This window comes from Mauremys reevesii, linkage group 1, assembly GCF_016161935.1.
Source record: "Mauremys reevesii isolate NIE-2019 linkage group 1, ASM1616193v1, whole genome shotgun sequence".
NCBI classification, from domain to species: Eukaryota; Metazoa; Chordata; order Testudines; family Geoemydidae; genus Mauremys; species Mauremys reevesii.
The window spans coordinates 159,968,083-159,987,108 of NC_052623.1; the positions used below are offsets into that span (position 1 = coordinate 159,968,083).

Sequence of the window (19,026 nt, forward strand, 5' to 3'; positions counted from 1 at the left end):
TATCTTTCACAATTTATAAAGGTCTTATCACCATTATTGTATCTCAGTAAACAATACATATCTGAAAACAAGACATATGAATCCTCACTTATAATTTTAAATGTTCCATGAGATAAGCCCCCACATTAGGAAATGTAATACAACTGAGAAGTAGAATGGGGTACAGAGCCCCAGCTAACTACCATACACTGCTAAATTCGTCTCTATACAACAGGGTACAGATGACTGAACTAAAACGTTAGATCCAAATGTGTCCAAACTTGGTCTGGATCTGAACATCACAGATCTCTAGAACAATCAGACCCTAAAAGAGTGATGTGCTGAGGAGACCCACTGAATTCGCTAGTCCTTTTTGACCTCACAGCTCAAGCAACCCTTCTCCACACTAACGCATGGTAAGCAGCAGGTAGAGCACATCATACTGACATCATCTTTGTCATTAACCCTCTCCTTACCCCAGGCAGTCACACAAGGAAGAGTAATATCATGTGGACCAAATTACAGGAATGGAATTAGATTGACAAGATACCATTACTTAATCTGGAAATTTAATGTAACTAGCAGAGTAACTAGCAAAGGTTAACACCAGTTGACTATTTCAGAAGTCTCAGTGGCAACGCTTACTGGAAGTGAAGGGCATGCTGCTTTGTATTGTACATAGCGTCTAATCTGTACCACACCTTAACTTCATTTAAGTCAGATCCTCAGGAATCCTACCCCTGCTACATTCATAGTCGGTTTTGCTAGTATAGTATCTTTGGTCTTTCGTTGACTCTGTTCACCATTACCAGTTACATTCCTATGTGATTACATTCTGCTGTCATTATGCTAAATTGTTCTGGTGCAACTAAATGCAGTTGCTGGAATATCCACTGATATCTTTTAGCATCTGCAAAACAGCACTTGTAACATACATAAGGGCCTAGTAATAACAACAAAAATAGGTCAGAGACCCAGAACAGTAACATAATGTTCAGTGCAATAATGATCTCATAATAAACGGCTAACATACCTGATAGGTAAGTGTGCTTGGGTGCAGTCTCCTACAGGTATTTCATAAACAGAACATATAATAACACTTGCAGTACATACGCATTATACAGAAGCGTCTGTAGAGTGAAAGTGGGTGGAAGAGCTTTGCTCCCCTCTATCCTTGACACATTTAATGTAAGGGTTTTTTGCATGTTATGGGGATAAGGTGACCAGATAGCAATCGGGACAGGGGGTGGTGGGTAATAGGTGCCTATATAAGACAACACCTCAAATATCAAGACTGTCCCTATAAAACTGGGACATCTCATCACCCTATATGGGGAGAGCATCATCCAAAACTCTGTTGAATTGCCACTCAGCGCCATCACTTGGCGACAGAGAATCGAGGTGACCGCTCTGGGCCCTGCACTTTGGGGGGGCCCCGTGGGCTGGGTGATTGGCTGGTGCCACATGGGTGGTAGGTGAACCACGGCTGGGTGAGGCTACCTCCAACCCCAACTGCTCCTACCCAAGGGAGAGCACGTGCCCCGGAGCATTGGGAGGGAGAGCACACGATGCCATTGCAGCCTCCCCAGCCCCAGTAAGGCGGGCGGCGTGGCCCCAGCCCCCTGGAGCCCAGTGACACTGCCAAAGCGGGGCCCTGGAGGAGCAGAGTGTGGGCGGGGCCACACCTGGTTGTTTGGGGAGGCACTGCCCTCCCCACTTCCCCCCAGCCTTCCCTACCCACCCCTGGTGAGGTCGGTCCCGGAACTGACATCACTTCCACCCCAGGCCCAGGGCACCCTGGGGACAGCCCTGTCACTGACACCAAATGTTACAAAGATCTGAATGTGTGGCTAATGAGTTCTACAATATGCTTATGTTTTGCGAAGGGACAGCCTTGAGACCAGTCTCTTGGCTCAGACATACCATTGATACTCTAACCATTGGTGGTGAATAAAGCTCCCATGGAACTTGTTGTAAAAGTCTTGGAGTTAAATAAAGATGGCCTTGGTCCAAAACAGTGGATCAAAATAATCCCAGACTTTAAGAAAGTCCAGAGCCAGACTCTCTGTCTTGTCTTTTGTGTTAAGGCCACTTTCCTGGCCAAATTCCCAACTTGGATAATTAGATCCTGCCTCCTCACATTTTTCTACAATTTCTGAGGGACTCAATATTCATCTTCACTTCCTGTCATAAGCAGTGGGGTAATGTATTTATTTGCTGTGAAATAATGCAAAATTGGTCAAAAGATGCATGCATTTCAGTGATTGTTGAAGTGATCTTATCTATATTTCATTCAGCTGTCTAAGGATTGAGCCAGTTAGTGTTTCTAAAGTACTTTGATCTTGAGATGAAATGTAAAGCCCAAATCAGAGGCCAGGGCCCCATTGTGCCAGGTTTGTAAAATAAAACAGACAGGTGCTAAGGCAAAGTGTTTACATGCTTGTTTTAAAAAGGAAATACTTACAGAATGCATAGTTGGCTTGTAGCTAAGATTGGACCAACATACTACCAACCTGTTCAGGAAAGCCCTTGGATAGTTTGTTTTTGACGAAACCAACCTTTTTTAAACGCAAAGAAAATAAGTTAAGGCTTGAGAAGAAGTATTTGTCTCTCTGCAGTTTAATCAACCATAGGTTGAAACCAACACCCTCTTGTCTCACTTAGTCACTCAATTATTATGCTCTGGCTTTTCTATTTATTTATTTATTTATGTTATTTATGGTAATGAAACTTTTTCTTGATTTAAATCAGAGAGTGAAACGGAGTAACTTTGCTCTTTGGTGTGTTCTGCTTCTCTCTCTGCCTCTTCTTCCTTCCTCTGTTTTCATTCTCTTGTCTTGAATTATTTGTGGAGGAGTCTGGGAGCCTGAATTTTCTTGACATATGTTGATTTGTGTGCTTCAGACATGTTCACACAGGCTTTTTTAATGTATGCAAAACACTTAATACCTCCACCAGTCTCCAGTTTTAAGTGCTTGAAAACAACACAATTCAGATCATGAACCAGATTTAGTATTAGCACAGGCCAGATCCTAAACAGAATTATTCTGTTGCTATGTTTGACGTGTCATTGCATCAGTTTAAAGACAAACTTGAATGCAGCTTGTTCTCTCTCTCTAGTCTTGCAAAGCTAGTCCATATGAGACTTTTAAGCCTTGGCTACATACATAAGTTGTACCAATTTAACTACATCAGTTTAGAAAATTATGTAGCCAAATTGCTACAACTCCCTGTGATGCTTCCCCAGGGGACCCAAGGGTGTGAGGCATCTCCAGCCCCAGTCCACTGAACACTCTCAGTAGGTGCAGATCTGCTGCTCCCAAAGAAGCAGTACACTCCAGCTTACCAGTTACACCTCAGATCACCACTCGCTTCACACACTACACTTAAATATGCTTATAGTGAAAACAAGTAAATGTTCATAGACTCATAGAATAGTAGGACTTGAAGGGACCTCGAGAGGTCATCTAGTCCAGTCCCCTGCCCTCACAACAGGACTAAGTATTATCTAAACCAGTGGTGAGGAACCTAAGGCCTGTGGGCCGGATCTGGCCTGCTGCTTTATTTCATCCAGCCCGCGGCAAGTCTCTGCGCCACGGAATGAAAGCCCTAAGCCTCAGTGCTCCCCCATGGGGCTGGAGCCACGAGCGCTGGCTCACCCCGCTGCAGGGGGAAGCTGGGGTTGCCAGGGCATTAAAGGTCCAGTAGGCTCCATGCAGCTCCAAGTTTGGAAGCGACTGGCATGTCCCTGTGGCCCCTAGGAGCAGGGGCGACCAGGGAAGCTCCGTGCTCTGCCCCTGCCGCCAGCGCTGGCTCCGCAGCTCCCATTGGCTGGAAACCATGGCCAATGGGAACTGCAGAGGCAGCCCCTGTGGGCGCGGGCAGCACATACTGCGCAGAGCGCCCTGGCTCCTCTGCCTAGGGGCCAGACATGGTGGCTGCTTCTGGGAGCAGTGCAGAGTCCCAGCAGGCATGGAGCCTGCCTTAGCCTTGCTGTGCCACCGACTGGGAGCTGCCTGAGGTAAGTGCAGCCCAGCCGAAGCGCGCACTCCGAATTCCCTGCCCCAGGTCAGAATCCCCTCCCACACCCTAAGTCCCTCCCAGACCTCGCACCCTGCATCCTCCACCCCCAACCCCCTCCCGCACCCTGAACCCCTCATTTCTGGCCCCACACCGGAGCCTAGGGGAAGCCCTGAGCCTCCAGCCCCCTGCCCCCGCGGGACTGTGTGTGGCCTGCGACTGATTTTTTTCTGTGGGTCAGTGGCCCCTGATAGGAAAAAGGTTCTCCATCCCTGATCTAAACCAACCCTGACAGATGTTTGTCTAGCCTGCCCTTAAAAATCTGCAGTGATGGAGATTCCAGAACCTTTTAATCTTGTGTCATTTAACACAAGGAAGAGATTCAGATGATAGCAAGTGGAAGTATTGGAAACAAATGGTTACAGATAAAATAAAATCATAACTCATATTCTAGAACCTAGACATATTTAACTAGTTACTCTTATGTTTTATAGGGCTAAGCTCACCCAAAATCTGTCCAGCGTATTACAGTGAGGCTTGGCTCTAATCTTCTGTTCATGAGAAAAGTCAAACTCTCAGCAATGGTGTATCTCTGCACTCGAAGTTATACCCCCAACAATCCATTGTCTTTACTCATAAACAGGATTTCCCCCTACCCAGCCATCCCGCTGTGTTCTTCCTGTGTGCTCTTTTCTTGATGATTTTACAGTCTCTTGATTAGCATTCAGCTCAATCTGCAGACTGGCCTCCAGTCTGAAGCTGACAGTACACAATACACGCATGGCCAGACAGAGAAAAATAAGTGTCTCTTCTCCCCTACCTGACAGGAGTATGTTTATCACCTTCTGGTGACCTGCTTTCACTCACATATCTTAAGAACATAATTTTCAGAACAGACTCATAACGTCTTAGATATTATCTGTACATATATTTTGCAAGGATTTAGATGACCAGTGGGCTCTTGGCTCTTGGCGGAGACCTCACATGCCACCCTTGGGTGAATTATTGTGCGTGTATTTGACGCAGGAGATCCCTGTGAAACTCTATCCCCCTGTGCCCTCTGCCAATGGACACACCAAGATTCCTGTATGACAACCCCTTGTGTGGATGCTCTGAAATCGGTATGGGAGTGTCTTTATATTGGTTTAGGTTAATTGATTTAAGAACGTCCACCCAAGGGGGTTACACTGATTTAATTAAATCCATTTCTAAGGGCTTGTCTCCATGGAAACTAGAACTGAATTAACTAAACAGATTGTAATTCACACGTTTTGTGTATGGACATTTGTTTCAGAACAAGAGAAGCCTATTTTGATATTACTGAAGCCAGCAAAATATCCACGGAAGTTATACAAGAATGAGGCCCTTAAATGAGAATTGAGCCCTCTATAGCTCCATTTTACAGATGGGGACTGAGGCTTGGAGATGTTGGAGCTTTTTTTGTAGGAAAAAAATTAATAAATGACTATTTTCTGCTCTTTTGAATACACTTAGTGACACATTCTATACTTCTAACTACACTATTTTTGTCCCTTTCTCCCATTTCTATTCTATTAATTAGCCCTAGTAAATCACTTACCCTTTTTGTGTTCATTTATTTAACTGGAAATAGTGGGGATATTTATCTGCCTGAACGAGGTTATGGACATCTTAAATCCTGAACAGCCCTATAGATTCAGCTCCCACAGCCCTATAGATCCAGCTCCCACAGAAATGCACCGAACCAGATGAATTTTCAGAAGGGAAGAGAAAGACAAATAGCAACAGGGACTGCGTTCATGGCCATGTTGTTTGAATTCTGCTGTGCTAGATTATTTTTTTTCTGATGACAATTTTAATCACTTGGTCTCCTATCTTAAAAAGCCCCTGTCTCAAGTTTGTTCTTTCGCACGTTAAGCATTGTACCAGCATTACTAATCACAAATTTTGTTTGTTCTTGTGACTAATAAAATAATTAACTTCAGCAACATAAAACAAGGTAAAAAAACCACAAATTCATTCTGACTTAAAAAATGAAGCCAGAAAACTAGAACGCAAGGGCTGCTTAGCCTCCTCCCAATCCAATTTACCGGGGGCAATGGAACAGCAGCCAAATCTTCCATAGATGACCCTTCTGTCTTTAATGGCCAACATGTGGCCATCTGGCAAGTAGGGTTATTACTTGGAAGGGCAGAACCTAACAAAACAGAACATTAAAAAACAATCCAGAAAGCATTTGCACAGAGACTGGGCGCCTTTGGAGGTTTGGAAAAAGCAGTGTTGAAGCTTTCTTCTTGGCAGTACATCCAGGCCTCATGATCCCTATTAGCAGGCTGTAGCTAGGGGATAGAACATTTAAACACTCATCAGTAAGGGAAAATATAGCATTTGGTTGATTACATAACTGTAGTGGACAAACTGGCAGACTTTTTTTAAATTTTATTTTATGCTTGACTTGTAATTTGGGGAAATAGAAAGTAAAGAAATGTGTCATGACTTTCTGCCTGCCCTGTTCTTCTGTCGCAGAAAGAGGAAGGGTGGTCTCATAGGATGCTAATCTGGGCCTCTGGAGACCCAGATTCAGTTCCCTGCTTTGCCACAAATTCCTTGTGACTTGGGGAAATCATTTAGTGTCTCTGTGCCTCAGTTTCCTATCTGTAAAATGAGCTGAAATAGCCCTTCCCTACCTCACAGGGCTGTTATGAGGATAAATACATTAAAGACTGTGAGGTGCTCAGATACTGTGATAATGGGGGCCAAAACAGATACTGCAGTGAATCCCATGCCATCAGTCATAGTTTCAAGATACATTAATGTCTGAAATATTAAGTTACTTGGGCAAATCAAATATTTAGCATAGTGCTTTACATTTCCAAAGCACTGAACAATGCCCCTGTGACATAGGTACGTGCATGTTATCCCCATTTTATAGAAGGGGTGAGGGAGACTGAGGCATAAATGGACAGATTTTGAAATGTGGCTATTTCATTTAGGTGCCTAACTGGGAGCTGAGCTTTTGATCCACTCTGAGCCAAAGAGGTGAGGTGACCTGCTTAAGGTTTCACAGAAAGTATCAGAGCTGGGAATAGAACTCAGGGGGGCTCCTGACAGTCAGTTCTGTAATAAATTCACTAGCATTCCTGGACAGTGATGTGTCTGCAGTTTACCTGCTAGAGAAGCCTGAACACAAATGCACACTCAGCAAACCAATCCACATCCTTCTACAGAGCAGGCTTGGTTCAGAAATATTACTCATCTGAGGCAAAGTGTTTACAGCAAGTAAAGGACAGAAGCTAAAATGATGTTTGGAATTGACTGTCTTTGGGAAATGGCAGTTGTATTGAGACTTTATTCAAATGTTTTTAGCTTTGCAGGCAATGCCTTTAAGGAATACCAAAACTTTGGTAGTATTGAATGGAAGGAACTAAAATTTCTTGGATAAGTTTTACTTCATGGCAAATTGGCCTGCCTCACATTCATACTTCTAGTGAGACAAATCTTTGTGGCCTTTTTGAATAGCTGTGTCTCTGGCACTTACAATTTGAACCTACTATGTCACAATGGCCTTTGGAAAGGGCAAATCACAGAGAAGGATTTACCATAATATAAGAATAGTATCTTTAAGATACAACGAGGTATTTTTAAATACTTCACTTTCAGGAGTCAGCATTTTTATATCACAATTTTTCACTGGTTCCACTACCAGTGTTGTTAACCTCAAGAGTTCAAAAATCATGAATTGGGCCCCCATAAATCATGAGATGATCTTAAAAATCATAAGGACTTTTAAAAAAAAATGCTAAATTTTGGGTTGTTTTTGTTTACCTTTTGGTGTTAGCGAATTTAGAGTTCACATTTTCAAGCTTTTCCTTACAGCCACAGGTCCAGAAAGAAAGATTGTCATGTAATAACCTGGTGCCAGCAGTTGGGGCTTTAACAAAAACATCAAGTGTCATGAGACTTGTGATAAAACTTTAATAGTTGGCAATCCCGCAGCAGGTTTGTATGGGATTAATGTAAATTTGTGTTTAAAACTAAACTGAACCAAACGCTGTAAAAACTGTCCTGCAATTGCTCAAGCGATTGTGGTTTACTCATACAAATGGCATGAGAGTGTATTTTAAGCTTGCGTATTTGTGCCAGAAGTGTTAGGTTTTATGTGATTTTAGACACCGCTTGACACAGCAGGCGCCCTCACCAGGCCCCTGGCACAGAGACAATTAAATGAGCCAAATGACCACATCCTCCTTGGCATGTCTGTGCGTGCACACACGATTACTCTGTGACTTTTATGAGAGAAAACTACATTTTAACTCAGCACCCTGCCAGTAAATCTTACCGTTGCCTAATGTTCTAGGAATCATGCCTCAGGCTAGGCCTGAGTAGCGCAGAAAAGGTTTAATGAATTCCCTAATCCTGTTTATTTGCTACCATATCTCTAAAGTCCTATCACTTCTCAGAGAGTCAAAGCTCTATGGACTCCTTCCAGACGGAGCACCTCACAGTGCCTACTGTTAAAGTTGAACATGTGTTTCCACTCTCAGGGGCCATTTTTAGCAGTTTGTAACTTTGTCAGGCTTTTACTTTTCAAGCTGAAATAGGCCAGATTTCTTCTCGTTCTTCTGCGAGTGAATTTATATGTTGGAAAGTTTCAGCCAAATCTGTTCAAAATTTGTAACTTTTTTTTTTAAACAGCTCTAGCACCTGTCTAGTAGAAAGTTCAAAATGGGGAGGGAGAGTGCATATGTCTGGTGAAAACTGGTCATGGTTTGTACAGTTTTAAAATATCTACTTTAGAGGAAATTGATAATGTGGTCCCTTAAAAGCCTGACCCCACACTGTTGGTTCATTTATTCGGAAAACTTTCTAATTATAAGGAGAGTTAAGCAGTGGAACAGGTGTCCTAGAGAGATTGTGGAATCCCAATCACTGGAGGTTTTTAAGAACAGTTTGGACAAATACCTGTCAGGGATGGTCTAAGTATACTTAATCTTGCCTCAGCACGGACCGCATTGTAAACCTGGGTCTGTGAGACTCTGTCGCAAAGCTTCTACTTGAGCATCCACACTGCACTGTAAACCTGACTTTATAATTGCTGGACCTGGGTCTCACAGCTGTTCTTCTGACTCATCCACACTGCAAAGTGATAGGATTTAGGGCCAAGTTGCAGTGGGACTTGGGCTTTGACCCACGCCTCTAGCAGGGTCCTAGGGCCCTGGTCCTGAGAGCTTGCTGGCCTGAGTTAGACTGATTTACGTGTGGTGTGGACAGAAGGGGGATTTGGGCTGAAACCTAAGTCAGACCCCAGGCTTAGGGTATATCTACACTGCAATTTACACATGGGTGCCCAAACCTTGCTTCCATCTACACACACCTCCATCTACACACCACAATCCCAGTGCCCCTAGCCAATCTATCCGAAGACTGGCCAATCAACTCCCAGGAACTGGAAGTGATGACCCGATTCAAGTACAGCTGCTCAAAGTTTAACCCTTCCATTTGATTCTGATCACTGAGCTATAAAGAGTGAACTGTCTCCAACTGTCTGCCACCAACAAGAAGTCCTTTGCCAAGCACGCTGCTACCTGGTCACAAGACCACGGTCAGATTCTGGTAAATCTCTGGTGCAAGGCGAGCAAGATATTTGACTTCCATAAGAGTACCAGGAATAGCCATGTGTACCCGGAAATAGCAGAGAAGCTGGCAGCATTGGGCATTCAACAGATCAGTAACCAGTGCAGGGAGTGGATTAAGTGACTCGAGTGACTACTGGAAAACCAGGGATGAGAACTGCACCTCTAGGAACTCCCCATCATCCTGCCTCTTTTATGAGGAGTATGTCCAGGTGCTGGGTACCATGCCAAGCACAGAGCCCCCAGTGGTTCATGACAACCTCATCAGCTGGGATGGTACCCTTCTCACTTGCAAATCTAGTATAGCACTGGAGGGGAGCTATCAGGGACTGGATCAGGCTAGTGTAGTGACTCTGGTGCTCACACCAATCCCCAAGGAGGCTTTGCCACCAGAGCAGCTACAGCATGTCCTGGGTCCATACTTGGAGAAGCTGTTTGATAACCCAGCTCCTCCAGAGGAGCAGCCCACCATGGTACTGGCAGCAGAAACAGAAGAGGCAGGAGTAGTCCCAGAGCCTCGTGAGTGTTTGGCTCCATGTCTGTTGTTATTAGTATTAAAATGCAAGGGATTTCTGATTTATGACCCAATGCCATTTTTATTACAAGGCTTGGGTAGTAGCATGTATCTGCTAATGGCGGAATGCATACAGGCACCATGGAGTCATCCCCTTACCTGCACCACACCACATGGAATTCAAAATGGATCCCAGGAAGCACAAAGAACACTTAAACGAGCATTTAACATTAAATCTTTATTAGATACTCACAAATTCTTATAAAGACATACCGGGCTGTTAAAAGTAAGAAGAATTTGCAAGTTTCACCTACCCATTGTGTGTGCAGTCTTTTCACTCTGCTTAACTCACTTGTGTTCCCATAGTTTCTGGGAACGTAAGTGTTCCTCCGCGAATATACTGAAGCTGAGTTTTACAAAGTATCATTTTTTGGTCTTGAGATTCCACGGACACTTTTTTCTGAGAATGCACTGAACCTTTTTTGAAGTACTGAGACAATAATGTCTCAGTCTGACGTCTGCATTCAGGCTCTGCCCCCTCTGCAGCCCAGCAATACTCCAGCAGGAGCCTGGGATTTTGACCCGTCACGCACCGGTCAAAGAGGAAATGCGTCCCTGCTGAACTTACGATGGACATCCTCAACAGGGCCAACAAGCAGGTACAATACCAACGGGGAAAGTATTCACGGCAAGTGGAACACCACAGAGAGGCTGCAGAGCACAAGGAGAGGCTTGCAGTGCAGTTTCTTGAGCAGGAACTGGAGGGAGGAAGATAGAGAGCAGTGGAAAGACCTGCTTGTGCTAATGGTCACAAGAGGGCAAACTCCTGCTCCACCTGCACCACATCCTGAGTCCCCTCCATGGTACCATGTCCTGCAGACCAGGAATTCATTGGACAATGCCATGGTTGGGATAGCCCATGCAGCCTGGAATAAACACAAGGCAAATGTACTCCCAGCAATCCTCCTCCCCTCTGCAGTCCTCCACACCTAGGCAGCGGTGCCAAGTATGCTAAACGTGCTAGAAAGGGAGTTTATTTGTTTGCATTGGTTTCACCATTTTGCACTGTTCAGTGTTTGTGCCATACACTCTGTTTTATTGCTGTTATAATGGCAGCCATAGATGGCACGTAGTGGAGACTGGGGAATGCTAAGCCTCCCCAAACATCCACTAACATTTCTTGCCACAGCCCTGGGGCTGGACTCTGGGTTGGGGCTCAGAGCTCCTCCGGGCAGCTGGGCCATGGGGTGACTCGGGCAGCTGGACTGGTGCACAGGCTGGGGCTCGGGATGACTTGGATGGGGGGAGGCTTGGGAAGGTGGACCAGTACGCAGGGCGATGCAGGTTGGCTCAGGTGGGCCGGCATGTGGGGCACTTCGGTGGGCAGGTGGGTGGGCCAAGGCTCAGGGTAGCTTGGGTGCACCAGCTGGGGCTCCGCCAGCCACAGTAGGGGACTTGGGGCACCTCTAGCTTTGGCAGGTGAAGGGAGGTGGAGTGTGGGACGGGCCTCAGATGGAAGTGACAGTGCAGGGAGCTAGCCTCTCTGAATGGGGGCTTCACACACTGCCCATTATAGCAGCTGGGCTGCCTGACAATTCTTTAATATACTTTTTTATTTCTTTTTTTTTGTAAGACAGCCATGTTCACAAATAAAGGTTTTAATTTTCATTCAGAAAGTCTATCGTCGTCACTGCATCACATCATATAATATGTGCAGTTTGAAGAATAAAGATAAAGACGTGATAAGGCACAATTGGGAAGTTGTATCCAAACACAATTTCTCAAGAACAATAAGGCCATTGAGGAGAAACTAAATGAATTATTTGCATCAGTCTTCACGGCTGAAGATGTGAGGGAGATCCCCAAACTTTAAGCCATTCTTTTTAAGTGACAAATCTGAGGAACTGGCCCAGATTGAGGTTTCATTAGGGGAGGTTTTGGAACAAATTGATCAGCTAAACAGTAATAAATCACGGGGACCAGATGGTATCCACCTAAGAGTTCTGAAGAAACTCAAATGTGAAGTTGCTGAACTACTAACTGTGGTCTGTAACCTATCATTTACATCAGCTTCTGTACCAGATGACTGGAGGATAGCTAATGTGACGCCAATTTTTAAAAAGGGCTCTGGACGTGATCACGGCAATTACAGGCTGGTATGCCTGACTTCAGTACTGGGCAAACTGGGTGAAACTATATTAAAGAACAAAATTATCAGAGACATAGATCGGCAGGATTTGTTGGGGAAGAGTCAACATGTTTTTTGTAAAAGGAAATCATGCCTCACCAATCTACTAGAATTCTTGGAGGGGGTCAACAAGCATGTGGAGAAGGGTTGATATAGTGTACTTAGATTTTCAGAAAGTCTTTGACAAGCTACCTCACCAAAGTAAGCAGTCATGGGATAAGAGGGAAGGACCCCTCATGGATTGGTAACTGGTTAAAAGATAGGAAACAAAGGGTAGGAATAAATGGTCAGTTTTCAGAATGGAGAGAAGTAAATAGTGGTGTTTCCCATGGGTCTGTCCTGGGACTAGTCCTATTCAAAATATTAATAAATGATCTGGAAAAAGGGGTAAACCGTGAGGACAAAACTACTCAAGATAGTTAAGTCCAAAGCAGACTGTGAAGAGTTACAAAGGGATCTCACAAAACTTGGTGACTGTGCAACAAAATGGCAGATGAAATTCAGTGTTCATAAATGCAAAGTAATACACATATGAAAACATAATCCCAACTATCCTTATAAAATGATGGAGTTTAAATTAGCTGCTACCACTCAAGAAAGAGATCTTTGAGTCATCTTGGAAAGTTCTCTGAAAACATCCACTCAATGTGCAGTGGCAGTCAAAAAAGTGAACAGAATGTTGAGAATCATTAAGAAAGGGATAGATAATAAGAGAGAAAATATCATATTGCCTCTATATAAATCCATGGTACGCCCACATCTTGAATACTGTGTGCAGATGTGGTCGCCCCATCTCAAAAAAGATATGTTGGAATTGGAAAAGGTTCAGAAAAGGGCAAAAAAAAATGATTAGGGGGTATGGAACGGCTTCCATATTAGGAGAAATTAATAAGACTGGGAGTTTTCAGCTTGGAAAAGAGATGACTAAGGGGGAATATAATAGAGGTCTATAAAATCATCACTGGTGTGGAGAAAGTAAATAAGGAAGTGTTATTTACTCCTGCTCATAACACAAGAACTAGGGGTCACCAAATGAAATTAATAGGCAGCAGGCTTAAAACAAACAAAAGGAAGTATTTTTTCACACAATGCACTGTCAACCTGTGGAACTCTTTGTCAGAGGATGTTGTGAAGGCCAAGACAAGGTTCAATAAGAACTAGATAAATTCATGGAGGATAGATCCATCAATGGCCATTAGCCAAGAAGGGCAAGGATTGTGTCCTTAGCCTCTGTTTGCCAGAGGCTGGGAGTGGGTGGTAGGGGATGGGTCACTTTGTGCTTGCCTGTTCTGTTAATTACCTCTGGGGCGCCTGGCATTGGCCACTGTTGGAAGACAGGATACTGAGCTAGATGGACTTTTGGTCTGACCCACTATGGCCGTTCTTATGTTCTTAATACATCTATTCAGATGAGTCCATAATTAAAATCCATGGTTCATGTCACATAGACTACCCCCCAGACCCCATTGTATAAGCAATCATCTCATCCTCCATTAAAAATTCATGACAACCACAAGTACCCATTCATAGCATATAGCAATAGTACTTCATTTACTGTAAAAAATGCTGTACAAATACATACATGAATGTACTGTTCTCCCTCTTCCATTGGTCCATGGAAGTCCATAAGGTGGGTGCACAAAGCATCCCTGATTTTCCTTGCCCATGTGCATCCTGCTCCGGGTGTGACAGGTGCAATTTCTGACTTAGTGTACCAGTTCAACAATCCATTACTGTCATTGGTCCATTCAGAGGCAAATGGCTCACCTTTGGCTTCACAAAGATTGTGAAGGGCACAGCAAGCCACAATAATACAGACTATATTAATGATGTTGGAATCCAAAGGGTTCTGAAAACAGCACCAGCAAGATTTCAATCTGCCAAATGCATATTCAACCATCACTCTACACCTACTGAGAGTGTAATTAAACCTTCTTTTGCCAGGGCCTCTGAGATCAGGAGACAGTTTCATAAGGCTGGCAGAAGCAGGTATGTGGAGTCCCTTAGAATATCAGTGGGGGAGTTACTCCATTTATGACAATGTCATTTAGTTGGAATAGTGTCCTGGCCTGGCTATGAAGGTAGACCCTGTAGTCTGGAAAAAACCCTGGCATCCTGAACTTTTCCAGTGCAACACATGTTGACATTCATAAATCAGCCTTTGCGGTCCACAAGGGTCTGCATAACCATGGAGTACAACCCTTTGGGGTTTATGTACTCATGTGCTCCCTGAAGAGGGCAAACTAGGGGCACAGGAGTCCCATCAATGGCCCTGATGCAGTTTGGAAACCCCATTCTTTCAAAGCCAGCAAATACTTCAGGGATATCGTTTGTGCCAACTGCCTTTGGGTAAATCACAGTGCTGATTGCCTCAGAAACCTCCGCCCCCACAGCCCCCACAGTGGACTTTCCAATGCCAAACTGGTTAGCAATGGACGTGTTACAGTCTGGGGTAGCCAGCTTCAGACGGTTATAGCAACCTGTTTCTGGATTGGCATTGTTGCCCTCAGGCATGTGTTGTGATGCTGGAGGCTTGGGGCAAGGTACTCACAAAGTTTCAGAAATGTAGTTTTGTCCATGCTAAACTTCTGGAGCCTCTGCATGAAAATGTGAGCCCACCAGTCTGGGCTTGTGGCCTGCTCCAGAAGCACAGGTCTACATAGGGGGTATCCGAAGCTATACCAAGAGTCATGAGCAGCATTGGCCAGTTTGAGTATCCTGTGTCCTCATCGTCCTCTGACAGGTGCCTTCGGTAGGTCAGAAACCGCTGCCAAAATATCCACCAGTGTCTCTTGGATGCTCTGTCCATTTCCTGAAACAGGAGTGAAAGCCCAAGCAGAACAATTCTTCAAATGGTGACTCCTCCATGTTGCTGGCTCCAGTTTCCAGGAGCGTGCAGACCCGAAAGATGGATCAGCTGGATATGTTGCAGGTAGAGGGGTCAGCAACTTCCTGTAAAGTGCTATGGGATGGACAGTCAAGTTTTCCCACAGTGCACCATGAACAAAGACCCACAGTGGCTACGGCTGTGGAGGATGCTAGGAAGCCTGGAATAGGCTGGTTTGATTCAGGTCTGCATAGTGTGGACATACGAGTGTGGGTGGTGAGATCCAGATCATCTAAACCTAGGATCAGTATTCAGTGTGGCTATTCAGGCCTGGGCTTGCAAACACCAAGCCTGTTGCCTTGAGTCCCACAGACTCCAGGCTTATATTGCAGTGTAGACATACCCAATAGGACCCGGGCTCTGACCCACCCCCTAGCAGGGACTAGAACCTGGGTTCTGAGTCCTTGCTGACCTGAGTCAGGCTGATTTGTGTATGGATGGAATGGGGGCTTGGGCTCTAAACTGACCCAAAGCCCCGGCTTAGCGTACAGTGCAAACATATGAGTTCTTGAGGGCCCTTCCAGCCATGCATTTCTGTGATTCTATCGTTTAGGAACCCAGGTAGGAAATGATGTGATTGTTTCTATGCTGAGTGGAAAAGACTGGACTGAGAAAGAGACCTATGTCCATTGAAGGACATTCTCAAAGCACTGAGAGACCTATAAACTGCTGAAGGTGATGCTCATCATTATCTTCCTGGACAGGGCCCTAAGAGAGGCAGAAATAAATGTTATGAGTATTAGCTTTAGTCTTGTATTGTTACCCAAGAGAGGTGTTTTAAAAAAAAAACAATAGAGGGCTTTTGGCAGTGAGGCAATGGGCCAATGGATAGCATGCCAGACTAGAACTCAGGAGACCTGGGTTCCATTACCCATTCTGTCGCTGGGTGATCCTGGGCAAGTCACTTCATGCCTCAGTTTCACTATCTGTAAAACAGGAACAATAATACTGACCTGCTTTGGGATCTACAGGTGAAAAGCCCTATATAAGAGCTAGTTATTAAAATGTTCCTTTAAAGTCTCCCCAGTATGTGTGTTTTCAAATGGTTCTCTTTCCTAACTGGGACAGCTACTTAACAGAGACAATAGGCCATCCACCAGTATGACCCAGTTTAAAGGATTCCACTAAAGCTCCAGTTGTAGCTGCCAAAAGAAGCACTCCAGAACTTCCTTTGAAATATTGCATTTTTAAATGGATTAGGAGGGATTGGACTGTCCTCATCCAACTTTTATTACTTGGCTTTTTGTGAGTGATCCTTTTTGGAAACAGGTTGGGTAGTTATTGAAAAAAAACATACCAGAACTTAATGCTTTTTAATAAATTTTATAGATTTAATATAAAATTAGTTATAAACAAACCACAAACCCCATGGTCTGGCCTCTTTGTGTGCATGAATTAGCTGAGCTGATGTTTGGATGCATCTGGAAAATTATATTTAGTAATTCCTTTGAGGCCTGACAATGGGAAAACCTATTATTACTATTGCACAATCTGGAACCTATTGTTCTAAGGAAATTTTAGAAGTTGATTGTGCGTGAAGTTAGCCATTTGTGAAAGATGCATAAATGGTTATCTACACAGAAACATTCTGTGTATAGATTTAAGGAATTTTAGGCATATGGCTGTCGAGTTGAAAAATTTGGTCCTAAACTTCCATTTCTTTCTCACTTTAAGGGTACATATTGAGACCATGTATTTCCTTTTTGAATCGAGGGAACTTTTTCTGAACAACACATATAAATGTAACCTGGAAAAAAAATTGTGTGTGTGTGTGTGAAATCATGCCTCTGTTTTGTTTTTTGGGGGGTACGACTACACTTCACACTCCATTCAGCAGCATGTGGAGTACATATGCCATTTGCCCCACTAGCATGGGTATAAATAGCAGTGTAGGCAGTGAGGCACTTCTTAAGCAAGTAAAGACACTCCTGAATCCTGTAGGAATGTACCCATGTACCCTACAGAGCTCTCTACTAGTCCAAGCAGAGCCTCCCTGCCTAGACTACTATTTTCAGCAGTGTAGTGTCCTGCTGCCTCCCCACTGCCGGAGTCTTTCCCCAGCTCAGGGAAAGGTTCCAGCAGTGGGGAAAGACTCCAGCACTCTGGCAGCTCCCTGCTACCACAGTCTTTCTCTGTGGTGGGGAAAGGCTCTGTGAGCTCCCCGGTGCTTGCCGGCAGTTCCCTGCCACAGAAGCCTTTCCCCACAGCCTCCCACCTGCCAGAGCTTTACATTGACATGTGTAGCTACACATGCATTGTAGATGCAGCCTGCTTTTCACTGTGGTGTGTAGCTACACATGCTGTACATGCAGCTGCCAGAGGTGCTCAGTGTTGATGCAGCTCAAATGATGTATGAAAAAGACCCCAACAGGGTCTTTATCTTTGCTGTGATTAGAGGATTATTTTCCCTTTTTGTCTTTTATGTTAGCAATTCAGGTCTTGTCCACTCTGGTAGACTCTCTGAAGACTGAAGATGTAGGCTAGGGATTTCACTACAGCCTTCTGCTAGAGTAGTTATGTTGGTCAGGGTGGGAAGAAGTGAGCAGGGCCGCCCAGAGGGGGGGGCAAGAGGGGCAATTTGCCCTAGGCCCCAAGCCCCACAGGGGCCCCCACCAGAGTTTTTTGGGGCCCCTGGAGCGGGGTCCTTCACTCGCTCCGGGGGTCCCGGAAAACTTGCGGGGCCGGGCGCAGGAGCTTCTTGTGCTCCTGGTCTTCGCCGGCGGGGGGTCCTTCCGCTCCGGGGCGGAAGGACCCCCCCGCCGGCGAATTACCGCCGAAGACGGAGCGGGACCCGCCGCCGAAGTTCAGCTCGGTCTTCAGCGGTAATTCGGCGGCGGGGGGCCCTTCCCTTCCGGGACCCGCCGCCGAAGTGCCCCGAAGACCCGCGGCAGGGGCCCCCCTCCGCCGAATTACTGCCGAAGACCGGGCTGAGCTTCGGCGGCGGGGGGGCCCGCCGCAGGTCTTCGGGGCACTTCGGCGGCGGGTCCCAGAACGGAAGGGCCCCCCGCCGCCGAAGACCCCGGGCCCCCGGAATCCTCTGGGCGGCCCTGGAAGTGAGACCCCTAGTTGTGCCAGCAGAAGTCCCTAGTGTAGACGTGCTTCATCTTTTACTATTATAGCTTGCTTTGCTTGCAGTATTCTTGTATTGGTAAAGCGCTCCTAATGCAGACATGGCCTTAGTGAAATAATAACATCACAAGTCAAAAGAATGAAAACTGAGCTAATGAGAAGAGAAGTTGAACTGTTTAATGCTTTGAGAGGGGAGGGAGTCGTTTTGTTTTGTTGGGGTTTTTAACACCTATTTAGCTTCAATAACTATGTAATGTTTTAGAGGAAGGATGTCTGTTAAACATTTAACACACCTAATTCCTTCAATCCAGGTGTCAGAACAAGGTGTGTTGGAGAGAATGAAAAACAAATAAACAAAAGCCATCAAGACCTTCTGTGCACACAATAAAGAAGCAGAAAGGGGCTAACACACAATTTAGAAAAAAAAATCCTTTGCAGGACATTTTAAGAGGTTTACTTTGGAAGTGGTTATTTTCTATCTAATAAATTAAAATAAGAAACAGCAATAGTACCACTGGGGAAAATGTCTTGTTTCTGAACTGAGCCCCTGATGTTTTGTTTTATTATTTTGATATGACTATTTCTTTTTATGCGCTATTGATCATTTTTTATTTTTTGGAATACACTGTAATTATATTTGGGTTTTAATGAATGAAAAGGGCTGAATTATTGCTGTTACACAGCGGATCTGTTCTGTCAAACAGAAAAAAATCTTTTCCTTTTCAAAATGGTTTTAGAATGTACTCTGACAATTAGG

General features: G+C 44.8%; 1 long non-coding RNA gene across 2 annotated transcripts in view; it reads left to right on the forward strand.

The window, feature by feature from the left end:
* The window catches only part of LOC120386867, an 85,163-nt gene that overhangs the window by 52,263 nt on the left and 13,874 nt on the right, over positions 1-19,026 (forward strand). The window contains exon 4 of one of the 2 annotated variants that reach the window (XR_005589951.1): positions 18,581-18,677. The exons of the other annotated variant lie outside the window; for it this stretch is intronic. This is a non-coding gene — a long non-coding RNA (uncharacterized LOC120386867). Of the gene's footprint in view, positions 1-18,580; positions 18,678-19,026 lie in introns of those variants that run through there. 2 annotated transcript variants of the gene reach the window in all.